The sequence below is a fragment of the Rattus norvegicus genome, chromosome 8 (genome assembly GCF_021556685.1).
Source record: "Rattus norvegicus strain SHRSP/BbbUtx chromosome 8, alternate assembly SHRSP_T2T, whole genome shotgun sequence".
Lineage (NCBI taxonomy): Eukaryota > Metazoa > Chordata > Mammalia > Rodentia > Muridae > Rattus > Rattus norvegicus.
In genome coordinates this window covers 41,653,437-41,668,965 of record NC_141541.1, presented here as the reverse complement: position 1 = coordinate 41,668,965, position 15,529 = coordinate 41,653,437, and the positions used below count along the sequence as shown (strand labels likewise).

Sequence of the window (15,529 nt, the reverse complement as noted above, 5' to 3'; positions counted from 1 at the left end):
CAGGGACAAGTTCTTTGAAAAGGTCAAGCCCTTCTCAAGAATCTGATCAGGGCAGGGATTTAGCTTTGTTTAGTTCAGAAGTCCGGTCCCCGACAAAACCTAATACTTCCTTATATCTCCCGATGCATTCACGTGCTTACACATTTATCCCCTACTTTATCTTTTTTTTTAAAGAAGACACATTTATTTAGTGTCATGATCAGACTTTTACATTTAGCTATCAACAGCATGGTTGAAAAAGGTCTACAGTAAAACCCTTCATTGGAATTCTTTACACTTTCCACAGAACAGAAACTTAAAATAACCTGTTATACAATTAGTCACAGATACAGTCCTGGAGTTTTTGCCCACACACATGAGTATTGTCTAAAACATGTCTTCTTTGTAGCAGCTAGGCCCTGCCACCACTGTGCTTGGCTGAGTTCACAAATCTGTTGTAATCTGGAGCTTCCCTGTCTCTTCTCTGGCTCTCCTCTCCTGCTAAGCTTTGCTTCCTGGTTGTAATTAGAACCTCCTGCCACTGCCATAGCTATTGCTGCTGCCGGACCCTCCATAGCCACCTTGGTTTCATGGTTTAGCAAAGTACTGGCCTCCACGACCATAAGGGCCAAAGCTCCCGCCTCCAAAGTTTCCTCCTTTCATTGGTCCAAAATTTGATGACTGGTTGTTGTAATTGCCAAAATCATTGTACTTCCACCACCTCCAAAATTGCTTCCATCATTGTCAATTCCATTATAGCCATCCCCACTGCCACCATATCCACCACCACCACGGCTGCCACCAAAGCCACCACGACCACTGAAGTTCCCTCCTCAACCAAAATTGTTATTGCCACCGAAACCACCTCCACGACCACCACCAAAGTTTCCGGAACCACTTCGACCTCTCTGGCTGGATGAAGCACTAGCCATCTCTTGTTTCGACGGAGCCTTTCTTACTTCACAGTTGTGGCCATTCACAGTATGGTATTTCTGAATAACAATCTTATCCACAGAGTCACGGTCATCAAAGGTGACAAACGCAAATCCCCTCTTTTTTCCACTGCCTCTGTCAGTCACAATTTCAATCACTTCAGTTTTCCCATACTGCCCAAAATAATCTCGTAGGTGATGTTCTTCAGTGTCTTCTTTAATAGCACCAACAAAGATTTTCATATTTAAGTAGGCACCTGGTCTCTGAGAATCTTCTATTGACACAGCTCTCTTAGGTTCCACAACTCTTCCATCCACCTTGTGTGGTCTTGCATTCATGGCAGCATCCACTTCCTCCACAGTGGCATATGTGACAAACCCAAAGCCTCTGGATCTTTTGGTGTTTGGATCTCTCATTACCACACAGTCGGTGAGTGTTCCCCATTGCTCAAAATGGCTCCTCAGACTCTCGTCGGTTGTTTCGAAGCTCAGCCCTCCAATGAAGAGCTTCCGCACCTGTTCCGGTTCCATGGAATCTCTGACTTAGACATGACGATAGGATGATGAGAGCGTTCAGCGATGCTTCCTCACCAGCGTCAAAGAGCAGAAAGGAATAAGATAACAAACGTGTCCCTTATCCCCTACTTTATTAGCACATGTATTCTACTAGTACTCTCACCTTGTAAGGCTGAGGACCTGCACATTCTCAAAGACTCTTTCCTGATTTCTAAATTTGATAGATGCCCAAAATTAAACTTTGAGTCTAAAAAGTTAGAATAAGATGAAAAATCCTGAGTGAGCTAACCCAATCACAGAAAGACATACATGGTATGCACTCATTGATAAGTGGCTATTAGCCCAAATGCTTGAATTACCCTAGATCCCTAGAACAAATGAAACTCAAGACGGATGATCAAAATGTGAATGCTTCACTCTTTCTTTAAATGAGGAAAAAGAATACCCTTGGCAGGGAAGGGAGAGGCAAAGATTAAAACAGAGACTGAAGGAACACCCATTCAGAGCCTGCCCCACATGTGGCCCATACATATGCAGCCACCCAATTAGACAAGATGGATGAAGCAAAGAAGTGCAGACCGACAGGAGCCGGATGTAGATCGCTCCTGAGAGACACAGCCAGAATACAGCAAATACAGAGGCGAATGCCAGCAGCAAACCACTGAACTGAGAATGGTAAACACCTTAACAAAGTGGATGGGTATAAAATTAACTCATATAAATCAGTAGCCTTCCTCCATACAAAAGAGAAACAAGCCGAGAAATAAATTATGGATACGACAGCCTTCATAACAGTCCCAAATGATATAAAACACCTCGTTGTGAATTTAACTAAGCAAGGGAAAAATCTGTATGATAAGACCTTTAAGCCTCTGAAGATAGAAATTGAAGAAGATCTCAGAAGATGGACAGATCTTCCATGCTCATGCATTGGCAGGAATAATATAGTAAAAATGGCTATTTTACAAAAAGCAATCTACAGATTCAATGTATTTCCCATTAAAATTTCACCTCAATTCTTTACAGAGTTAGACAGAACAATTTGCAAATTCATCTGGATAATCCAGGATAGCTAAAACTATCCTCAACAATAAAAGGACTTCTGGGGGAATAAGTATCCCTTAACTCAAGCAGTATTTCACAGCAATAGTGAGTAAAACTGCATGGTATTGGTACAGAGACAGACAGATAGAGCAGGGAAAAGAATTGAAGACCCAGAAATGAACCCACACAACTGTGGTCATTTAATTTTTGAAAAAGGAGCTGAAACCATCCAATGGAAAAAGATAGCATTTTCAGCAAATGGTGCTGGTTCAACTGGAGGTCAGCATGTAGAAGAATGCTGATCTATCCATTCATATCACCCTGTACAAAGCTAATGTCCAAATGGATCAAGGACTTACACATCAAACCAGATACACTCAAACTAATAGATGAAAATGTGGGGAAGAATCTTGAACACCTGGGCACTGGAGAAAATTTGCTGAACAAAGCACCAAAAGCTTAGGCTCTAAGATCATAAACGACAAATGGTATCTCATAAAACTGCAAAGCTTCCGTAAGGCAAAAAACACTGTTGTTAGGACAAAATGGCAACCAACAGATTGGGAAAAGATCTTTACCAATCCTCCAACTGATAGAGGGCTTATATTTAAAATATACAAAGAACTCAAGAACTTAGACTGCAGGGAGACAAATAACCCTATCAAAAAATCGGGTTCAGAGCTAAACAAGGAATTCACAGTTGAGGAATGCCGAATGGCTGAGAAACACCTAAAAAAATCTTGAACATCTTTATTCATAAGGGAAATGCAAATCAAAATAACCCTGTGTCTCACCTCACACCAGTGAGAATGGCTAAGATCAAAAACTCGTGTGACAGCAGATGCTGTCTAGGAGGTGGAGAAAGAGGAACACTCCTCCATTGTTGGTGGGATTGCAGACTGGTACAACCATTCCGGAAATCAGTCTGGAGGTTCTTCAGAAAATTGGACATTGCATTACCTGAGGATCCAGCTATACTACTCTTGGGCATATACCCAAAAGATGCCCAAACATATAACAAAGACACATGCTCCACTATGTTCATAGCAGCCTTATTTATAATTGCCAGAAGGTGGAAAGAACCCAGAGACACTTCAAAAGAGGAATGGATACAGAAAATATGGTATATCTGCACAATGGAATACTACTCAGCTATCAAAAACAATGACTTTATGAAATTCATAAGCAAATGGATGGAACTGGAAAATATTGTCCTGAGTGTGCTAATCCAATCACAGAAGAACACACCTGGTATGAACTCATTGATAAACGGATATTACCCCAAATTCTCTAATTACCCTAGATTCACAGAACACATGAATCTCAAGAAGGATGACTAAAATGCAAATGCTTCACTCCTTCTTTAAAAGCGGAACAAGATTACCCTTGGCAGGGAATAGGGAGGCAAAGATTAAAACAGAGGCAGAAGGAACACCCATTCAGAGCCTACCCTATGTGTCACCCATACATATACAGCCACCAAACTAGATAAGATGGATGAAGCAAAGAAGTGCAGGCTGATAGGAAGCAGATGTAGATCTCTCCTTAGAGACACAGCCAGAATACAGCAAATACATAGGCAAATGCCAGCAGCAAACCACTGAACTGAGAACGGGACCCCCGTTTAAGGATTCAGAGAAAGGACTGAAAGAGCTTGAAGGGGCTCGAGACCCCATATGAACAACAACTCCAACAAACCAGAGTTTCCAGGGACTAAGCTCCTACACCAAGACTGTACATGGACTGACCCTGGGCTCCAAACACATAGGTAGCAATGAATAGCCTAGTAAGATCACCAGTGGAAGGGTAAGCCCTTGGTCCTGCCAAAACTGAACCCCCAGTGAACGTGTTTGTTCGGGGGAGAGCGGTAAGGGGGATAGGATGGCGATGGAAACACCCACATAGAAGGGGAGGGCTAGGGTTTAGGGGGATGTTGGCTCAGAAACTTGGAAAGAAAACTACAATTGAAATGTAAATAAGAAATACCCAAGTTAATGAAGATGGAGAAAAAAATAAAAAAGAAATAGTAAAACTACTCAGAAGAGTAGAATAAGCCTCTTCCGGTGATGAATTCCCATAATGTTGTAAAACACAGAGTGGTCATCTCTCAAGTCGCATATACACAAACAACAAAAACAGCCTCAGCACACTGTGCATCTTATGTTAAAATTTGATTCATTGCTCTTTCGTAATGAGTATACACACACACACACACACACACACACACACACACACATACATACATAATTGGATCTAATTTCCAATTCATCTAGTAATAACTCCTTTACATTTATTTATTTACAAAAGTTTGCATTGAGTATATATTTATATGCATATCTGCACTTGTTTCTATTTGTATTAGGGGCTGGAGAGATGGCTCAGCCGTTAAAGGCTAGGCTCACAACCAAAAATATTTGTATTAGGCACATTTTGGAGCCTTCTGAGTCCTAAAGAAGTGTTTCAGTGCAAATACCCTTGATCTGTAGGTATGGATGGTTGTAATTACCCTGAGGTGGACATTGTGAACAAAACTAGGTCCTTTACTAGAATATTAAATAACCTTGTCCACTAAGCAATCTTTGTATCTCATAATATAATAATGTTTAGAGTGTCCTGTTCTTACAACTACTGAGGAAGGCCTTTTCAAATGTATGATCATCAATCTCCTTACCTTCTTCAACCTCAATAACAGTCTTCTCAACAATTTTAATAGAAATTTAAAAAATGGTTTAAATGACGATGGAAATAAAAAGGACCAACAATTTTCCATAAAAAGTTTAAAATGGACAAATAAGAAGATACATCCTTCACAATCATATTAGCATAGCTATTGTTGTCCTTGTTCAGTGCATGTTTAAACAGTCATGTTGATAAGACATCATGGCTGTAGCTTCTGATATTTCCAAGTGACACAATCTCACAGCAAACCCCAGAATACTCTGGCCTTTATAACTTTTCAAACATACCCTTAAAATGCCCAATACTTTTCTTTTTTCGGGGAGGATAGGGTTTATTTCACTTACAGGTCATAGTTCATCGTGAAGGGAAGTCAGGGCAGGAACTCAAGCAGGACCAAAGGCAGGAACTAACAGAGGAACTCTGCTTATTGGCTTGATTCCATAGATGCCCAATACTTATGCCTAGTGGTTGTCTTGTAGGTATATCTGTTGTGACTGGGAGACTGGGATCCGCAACAAATTTTGAACTGTTGTGGCTTTCTGAAGTGGTCTCTGTCTTGAGGGAAAAAATTCTCATGTATCTGAAGGCAAGGGTATACAGCACAGTGGTTGCACAATTTCAGTGGCCTGGTGAGGCTATTTCCTGGTTCCTAAATGATTCTCTTCTGTGTATTCACACACAAGAGAAGAAACTAGATTTCTTTTTGTCTTTTTTTTTAATAAGGACATGAGTCTCATTCCTAAGAGTTTTCTATCATGACCTAATTATCTCCCAAAAGCCTCACCCCCAAATTCCACCACCTCAGATTCCAACACAGGGATCGTTGGTGATTTACATATCTGGTTCATAAGACTCATGAGAGAAGCTGACAGTGGAGAGTAGCATATAAGGCGATATAAACAGTCTCACCACTTAGTCAGTTTCCATCACAATGTTTTATCTAACCAAAATAAGGAAACCAAATAAAGATATTAAAATCGGTATCTGTTGCTCTTGGAAAGACCTTATTGAACACCTAAAAGATTATTGCCTAGAGGAATATATTCACAACATAATCGAAATGCTTAAATAAGAAAGAGACAGAGAAAAATAGTAGGACCCGGGTGTTATAAAGCAGAAAACTGTAAAAGTTTGACAGGGTATATTGTTTGGGAGAATGGAGTGTAAAGGAACTTAAATTGCTGAGGGAGATGGTATAAAGAATAAATAATTTTTCTCCTGCATGTCCTACAGAGGAAATCTCACTGAGTAGAACAATCTAGCTTCAAATTCATAAAAAACCTACTGCTTATACTGCTGAAATATTGGGAATTAATGTATGCACCACCATGCCTTAGTATCATATATGTTGCCTTACTCACACCAGAGAAGTAAAAAACATGTGTAATTTTCAAAAAGACTGAGGAAGATGGTAGAGTTATTGTTTGATGGATGAACAAACCATTGTAAAATGTCTCACCGAACTGCTCATCAAGGGCAGGTGTCAGCTCTGTTATAGTCACTGCTGAAGATGCAGCATCTAGTAACAGTGCTAGTTTCAGTCTTCTTGGATTTGTGTAAGAAAGGTCAGGATGAACCTGAGGAAGAAGAGTATTTATTCTGTTATTCTCAAAGGGATAGAAGAAGGTAAGGAAGGAAATCAGGATCTCAAAAAGGGTAGGATATACAGAGGGTGGTGGGGAGCACTGAGCATTTCTCTATGCCCAGGTGAGCCATCCAACTATGTATAGCTGATGCAGAGTCTAAGCTGGTTTCAGGGCTTGGGAAGTGTTGGGAAAGAGCGTGAAGGTTTACAATGACACAGGAGGAGGTTCAGTGGCTAAGGACTATTCTTGGAATAGGCCAAGATTGGCTAGGCTTCTAACATTTGTTGCAGAAAGGTTTGACCTTGCAGCCTTTACTTTCATTGGCCTTATTTCCCAAGATCAGTCTTTGATTAAAGCACATATGAGAACATTGCTGGATCCTGTACAGAATCCAGCCACACAGCGAGAAATTAATCAAGGGCCAAAATGTGAGTGCTGGTCACATCTATGGTTCAGTAAATGAGGATTCAGACTCCAGTGAGATCACACCTATAGCCATTATTCCTCATATTCTGATCTGCTCACAGCAAGACTCCAATTCCAATTTTGTGAATTGGAAATTTTAGGCCCCAAATTTTGTCTACTGGAGGACTATGTACACCTAGAAATTCCTTGGAAACCATGCAGGGTACCACCAAATGAATACTCTTTCTTCTGAGGCATTTTCTTCTGAGAAAGACACATTAATAACTAGTAGAGAAACTGAGAGAATGTTACTACTTTAAATGGAAAGCATATTCTTCTAGTTTCCACCACTATTCCCCGGGGACAGGGAAGTGCGTACCACTTGAGAGAAAGCAAAATCCATCACCTCGAGACTTTGTGCCTTATATTCCAGAAGAAGCTGCCCTCAAGTTAAATGGAACACATTTGTTCGTTTTTGGTGTCACAGGCACTGTCAGTTCAGAGCTGAACATAGTGAACTGGACACATGCCAGAGATAAAACTGGAAAAGCAAATGTAAGAGGTTCGGATGGGGTCCAGACTCAAGCATCTTATGAGAGCTGAGGCAGTAGCTCTGATGAATGAATAAAAAAGAATTCTGCTAAACATGTAACCTCTGTGAGTTGAGCCATGACATTACACTCATAAAAGGAAGAATTGAGGAGAGCTAAAAGATCTCCCAGCCCCAAATTTTGGTAAAGAAGGGGAATTAAGAAGGAAGCACACAGGTCTCATACAGAAACTTGAGCCCACCATGTGTATACATCTCTCCCAAACCCCTCGTTGTCTTTGTGATAACAAACTCATACACTGATGAGATCAGGAATATCTGAAAAATATGGAGGGAAGAAAACATCTACCTGGCAAGTGTACTTCCAAATGGGAACATATGGATTAGTGATTTAACGTTCACGTTTAAGAGAATTTGATCCTTTCACCATCCCTAAGCTCTACAAAGTACAAGAATCTATGCTGTTCAAAATGTCTGACACAGGTACCAACCAGGCCTTACCACATGTAAGGCTGTTATTTTTATTTTGACATACAAAGATAGGTCCAGCAAGGGATAGAGGGTATCTTTCTCATTTCACTGAGATTTAGAATGCAAAGACAAGATAGAATATACAGCCCCCCAGTCAAAAAGACCCATTTATATGTAAATCTGGTCTGGGGGTTGACCTGCTGAATACTTAACCAGCAACATAGGATACTTCTCCAGAGATCTCCTGCTTTCCCTAGTTAGGCAAGCCCTTATAACATTTTCATACATTTTTACCAATTTTCCAATTGAAATTCATGACTGTATGCCCAGTGAGTGATATTATAGTGCTGTCAAGAAAAATCATAATTAGAGTTCTGTACCCTGAACCTTCATAAAAGTAGAACCAGCTTAAAAACAGGTATAATCACATGGCACAGCAGGTAACAAACAAAATTATAAAATGTTTGCAGATAAAGAAAAATGAGCCACTAAATATTCCTATGTTATTTTACTGTAGAAATGTCAAAAGAACACCAACAAAGTAATTTATTTTATTTTTAAACCAGTTTAACTCATTCATTTATAATTCTATAAACATAAACAACATATTTTTATATTATCCATATCCAACATCTCGGTTCTACTCTCCTTTAACTTCATTTTCATCACAAATGCACAAAATTTAAATATTATTTAAATATATATATATATATGCAATAATATCCAAATTAACTTTACGAAAGTATAAAGGTAGGTGCCACACATTGTTATATTTGAAGGATTCTAAATACCTATAGTCATTAGATTATGTAGTCAATTAAAAAATGGACATCTCTGAAATAGACCTACTTGACTGTGATTACTATTTTAATGGCACCTAGATAATTTTAAATTAAGCGTGGTGTCTCAAACATATTCAGTTGAAAAAATGGATATTCATTGGCAAAAGTTTCCTAAATAAAAGATTACTGATTCACCCTTTGAAGATTATAACTCCATTCTTGAATTCTTTTTCTCCTGTGGTATAAGATTCACAGCTACTGTAAAAGGAGGTGGTTGCTCCCAGAACTTTTGTGCAAAGATATCACCAGCATACACATGTTGCCTGGAAAATAGGCTTCATAGCATTAAATGTACATTGCTGGGTATAACTACAGGTAACTTATCTCCCAGAATAGGCTTTACATCAGGTTCTAAGAAAATGAAAAGTACCCAGCAGGAAAAAAAATGTCCACATCATTTCCAACATGATTTCTGCATATACTATAGCCAGAATAAAATTTTTTCTCAGATACAGTTTCTTACTCTTTTTTGGGAGACACCTAAGAAGAGAGTCGATGTTCCTTTTATTTTAGGACCCTCTGGGGCCTTCTTGAATCTTAGGAAAATATCTCACATTTGCTGCTAAGTTTTCAGTTATCAACCCTTTTCTTATTTTAGGAACATTGTCTATGCATGAATGATACACTTCTTTAAATTCTTCTTATAAATTATATTTTTGAAATATTTGATTTAATTTTAATGTCCATGTCTGTACCTGAAGTTATGTACATGTAGGTTCTTGTGCCTTCTGAGTCTACAGGTATCTGATTTCTTGATGTCGGAGTTACAGGGAGTACTGTATCAGCCATGTGGATGCTGGAAATAAATCTTTCATGCTGTATGAGAGCACTCCATGACTTTAAACACTCAGCCTTCTAAACAATCACTACTACATTTTAGATTAGTATGCAACATAGTTAAATCCAAAAATGATAGATTTTTATTAATCTTTTTGTTTTTGACATCTAAACCTCACACTTCCTTATATCTCACTATGCCTTTCTGTCCTTACACTTTTGCCCTCTACTTTCATTGCACATGTATTCTGCTAATACTCTCACCTTATATGTCTTCTGACTTTTACATTCTCATAGACCCTTTCTAGCTTTCTAAATTTGACAGATACTCAAAAATTATCCATTCAAGTCTAAAAAGTGAGAGTAAGATGAAATGTGGTAATTTTAAGTAAATAATATTGATATACGGATGGATATAAGGCATATTCCATTTAAAACCAGAATCTAATGAATTGTATTAAAACGAAACTGTGTTTAGATATTAAAATCATATATATATATATATGATTTTATATATATATATGATTTATATATATATGGATAAAAAGGGGAATGGGCATAACACACCATTGACCTTAGAAAAAGCTGAGTTCTACATTAGTGTATTGATATTTAAACTGTCTAGGGAAATGATAGTTAATACATGGAGTCACACTCCTAGAGAAAGAATTAAAAGCAACTCAGAAAAGAAGAATTAGCCTCTTCCAGAAATGAATTCACATAAGGTTGTCCAACACAGACCCTCCTCTCTCAAATCATATATACAGAAACAGCAAATACAGCCTCAGGACATTGTGCATGTTACTTTACCATTTAGATTACTTTGCTCTTTGCTCTTTCTTAATAAGATTGATCTTTCTTAATATATTTACACATAACCTAGTGATTGTTTTTTTAGGTACATCTATTGTGACTGGGATCAATAACTAATTTTGATCGATTGTGGTTTTCTGAATTGTTCTCTGTCTTGAGGGAAAAAAATTTCTCATGTATCTGAAGGCAAGGGAGTACAGCATATTGGTTGCCCGGATTCAGTGGCCTGGTGAGGCTCTTTCCTGGTTCCTAAATGAATCTCTTCTGTGTATTCACACACAGGAGAGGAAACTAGATGTCCTTTTGTCTTTTTCTTTAATAAGTCATTAGTCTCATTTGTAAGGGTTTTATTCTCATGACCTAATAATCTCCTAAAAGCCTCATCTCCACACTCCACCACCTCAGATTCTAACACAAGGATCCTTGGTGATTAATGCATCAGGTTCATAAGCCTCATAAACGAACCTGACAGTGCACTGTACCACATAAGGAGGCATAAAGAGTCTTACCACTAAGTAATTTTGCATCACAATGCTAATATATACATATATTAGCATATATACAAATATGGATTTATTTTCCAATTCATCTAGTAAGAACTCCTTTACATTTATTTATTTACTTACTTATGTATTTATGTATCTAAGTATTGATTTATATGCATATCTGCACTTGTTTCTATTTGTAATAGGTACATGTTTGTGCCTTCTGATTTCTAAACAGGTACTTAACTACCTTTGATCTGTATTTATAGTGATTCCGCTGAGTTGGTTGTTGTGAAGTAAATTAAGTCCTTTACCAGAATATTAAATTATCTTAAGCACTAAACAATTTTTGTAACTCATAATATAATAATGTTTACAGTGACCTATCTAGCAACTACCAAGGAAACCCTTTTCAACTGTGTGCTCATTAATCTCCTTACCTTCTTCATCTTCAATAATAGTCTTCTAAAAATTTTTAGTAGAAATTAATAAAACAGTTGAAATGACCATGACAATAAAAAGAACCTACAATCTTATAAAATAAGTTTTAAGGGACAAAATTAGAAGACACATTCTTTACATCCAAATTAGCATAATTCTTGTTGTCCTTATTCAGCACATGTTTCAACAGTCATGTTGATAAGACAATATGGCTGTAGCTTCTGATAGTTCCACATGACAAAATATCACAGCAGACCCCAGGATCCTCTGGCCTTTAAGGCTTTTCACACAAACCCTCAAGGTACCCAATCCTTATGCCTATTGGTTGTTTTTGAGGTATATCTATTGTGACTGGGATCAATTACTAATTTTGATCTGTTGTGGTTTTCTGAAGTGGTCTCTGTCTTAAGCTGAAGAAAAAATTTCTCATGTATCTGAAGGCAAGGGAGTACAGCATAAAGTTTGCCCAGATTCAGTGGCCTGGTGAGGCCATTTCCTGGTTCCTACATGTCCTTTTGTCTTTTTCTTTAATAAAGACATCAGTCTCATTTGTAAGTGTTTTCCCCTAATGACCTAATTATCTCCCAAAGGCCTTACCTCCAAACTCCGCCACCTCCGATTCTAACCCAGGGATCCTTGGTAATTAACACAACTGGTTCATAAGACTCGTGAGCGAAGCTGACAGCACTGTATCACATATGGTGACATAAACAACCTCACGAGTAAGTCACTTTCCATCACAATGCAATATCTAAGCAAAATAATGAAAGCAAGTGAAGATATTAAAATCAGTATCTGTTGCTCTTGGAAAGACATTAAGGAATACCTAAAAGGATATTGACTGGAAGAATATTTTCCCAACTTAAGAAAAGAGAAGAGATTGAGAGGGGAATAGTAGGACCCAGGTGATAAAAAGAGAAAACTGGAAAAGTTGGAGAGCGTGGTTATTTTGGGGGGGTGGGTGTTGAAAAGGGAATATACTACTGAGGGAGATGCTAGAAAGTATAAAATAAATCTTCTCTTTCATTGCCTAGGGACAAATTTCAATAAATAGAACAATCTAGCTTCAAATTCATAAAAATTTTCTTGCTCATGCCTCCCAAGTGCTGAGATTTAAGGTATGCATCACCATGCCTTGGTATCACTTATGTTGCTCTACTCACACCAGAGCAGTACAAAACACACATGAAATTCTTTGAATAAGACTGCAGGAAGATGGTCGAGCTATGGTTAGATGGATGAATAAAACAATGGAAAATGTATCACAGAACTGATCATCAGGAGCAGGGTGTCAGCTCTGTCATAGTCACTGTTGAAGATCCAGCATCTAATAATAGTGCTAGTTTCAGTCTTCTTGCAGTTGTGGATAAAAGGTCAGTATGAAGTTGAGGAAGAAGAGTATGTAATCTGTCATTCCCACAGGGTTAATGAAAGAATAAAAAAATGCCACAAAGAAATCAGAAGTTTAAAAATGCTAAAATGATATCTCATACCTAAGGAGTCCTAAATACCTCAAATTCCACACCCTGTTCTCTGCCTGTAAGTAGGTAAAAGGTCACATTTCCTGAGCCTGCTCTCCCAGGAGCTAGATAAAAGGGCTTAAGATAAGACCTTAAGTGCATGATCCAGACCTAGTAAAGATAACAGGAAGCTTCACCCAGGAACTAGCTGACCATAAAGTTACATTACTATCTTAAAATCAATCTTGGGAGACAGGAAGCTGCTCCTCATCATTTTTCACTGGCATTCTTGACATTTTCCAATGACACCATCCATACCCCTTGGGACAGTAGAGTCACTGAGAGTACCTTCCTGCTTTAACCAGAAAGCATATTCTCTTTATTTCTACCCCTCTTCCCCGGGGACAGGGAAGTGCATAGCACTTGAAAGAAAGCAAATTCCATCACCTTGAGACTTTGTGCCCTTATTCCAGAAGAAGCTGCCATCAAGTTAAACAGAAGGCCTTTGTTCATTTTTGATATCACAGGAACTATCATCTCAGAGCTGAACATAGTGGACTGGAAGCATGCCAGAGATAAAACTGGAAAAGCAAATGTAACAGGTTCCTTTGGGGTCCAGAATCAAGCATCATATGCGATCTGAGGGATGGCTCTGATGAATGAATAGAAATGAATACTGCTGATCATCTGATCTACAGTATGGTGAGTCATTTCATTTCACTAAAAAAAGGAAGAATTGAGGAGAGCTCAAAGGACTCCTACCCCAGAATTTGGGCATTCAAGAGGTATTGAGAAGGAAGCATACTGTTCTTTTGCAGAAGCATGAGCCCACCTTGTCTATACATCTCTCCCCAAACTTTCATTTTCTTTTTAATACCAACATCATCCTCTGAGGAGTTTAGGGATGTCTGAAGAAAAAGGATGGAGGAAAAGAGCTACTGGACAGTTGAATTTCTGGATGAGTCAAGCAACAAGGGGATTAGTGCTTTAAATTTCAACTTTGAGAGAATTTGATCCTTCTACCACCCATGACCTCCACAAAGTACAAGAATGTGTGCTTATCAGAATGTCTGACATAGGTAGCAATCCTTATCTCTGTAAGGCTCTTACTTTGCTGAAATTCCACCCACAATGAGAGTTACAGCATGGGTAGATGAGCTGTTTTCTCATTTCATTCTGATTTAGAATTAGAGAACAAGGTAGAACACACAGTCTATGCCCCGAACAAGACACTTTTTTATGTAAATCAGTGTTGGAAGGGGTGACCAGTGGGATACTTTACCTTGAACCTAGCATATATCCCAAGAGAGCCCATTCTCTAAATGTACCCTTCTTCTCTCCTCCTTTCCTTAGGTAGGCATGTACTTTCCACAACTTTATGCATTATTACTAAGTTTCAAATTGTAGCTCATTAATCTATGCACAGTAAGGGATATATCCCTGTCATATAACTGATAATTAAAGCTCTGTCCCTGAGCCTTCAATACAACTAGAACCAGGTTAAATAACAGATATAATCAAGTGACTCAGTAGGTAAAAAACAAAATCATAAAACATTTATGCAAGATGAAAGATGAGGCAGCAAACGTTAATATGTTTATTCTAGTGGGGTAATGTTAAGAGAATACCAAGAAAGTATTTTATTTTATTTTTAAAATCTTTTAACTCATTCTTTGGTAATTGTGTATACATAAACAACCTATCGTGATATAAACTATAGCCAGCATCTCCTTTTTTCCACTTGAACTTCCTTTTTCATACAAAGTAACCACAAATTCACAAAAATGTGAGGTAAAACAAAAACTGTGCATCTAAATATATGTAAGACACAGCAAATCATAGGTCATAGGAAATAAATATTAGTAAAATCAGTGACTTATCAGCAGTTTTCTTAGTCATCAGTAAGGTGATTTTAAAATATATAGCAACATAAAGAAAGTTTAATATCCAAACTTAACTTTAAGAAAAAAATTAAAAGTCAAGTGACATACATTGTTTGATTTCAAGGTTTCTAAATACCTGTAATCATTTATTCATGTAATCAATAAAAAAGGGACATCTATGAAGTATTTCTACAAGACTGTGTTCACTAGATAATTCTAATGACACTAACATAATTCTAAATTAATGATGGTGTCTCAATCATATTCAGTAGAAAAGAAAGTGTATATTCATAGGTGTATATTTAATAAAGTAAAGATGGCTGACTCACCCTTCAAACCCTATACACAAGTTCATTCAAAATTAATTCAAACGTGTCAAACACAACTATACGATTGAAAAGTGAATAATTTTGAGTAGTTAAAGAATATCAATATGCTTATAAATGATGTCAATAAATAATTCTCACATTACACACAAAATCATTGCCTTATTCCATCCTCTGGAGAAATCTCTGAAAGCTTCCTATGAATATAATCGCACATTAACATGGTATTAGACATGCATCAGTAATCTTCCTAGGGAGCTGGAAACATGTTCCAGGAAGTATTGCAGATATGCCTTAATTTTGGATGGAGAATATACCACATTTATGCCATATAGACTGA

At 37.7% G+C, this 15,529-nt stretch overlaps 1 pseudogene; it reads right to left on the bottom strand.

Moving 5' to 3' along the window:
• Positions 1-504: 504 nt before the first annotated feature.
• Hnrnpa1-ps21 (heterogeneous nuclear ribonucleoprotein A1, pseudogene 21) lies at positions 505-1,462 on the bottom strand (annotated as a pseudogene).
• Between the last annotated feature and the right edge of the window lie 14,067 nt (positions 1,463-15,529).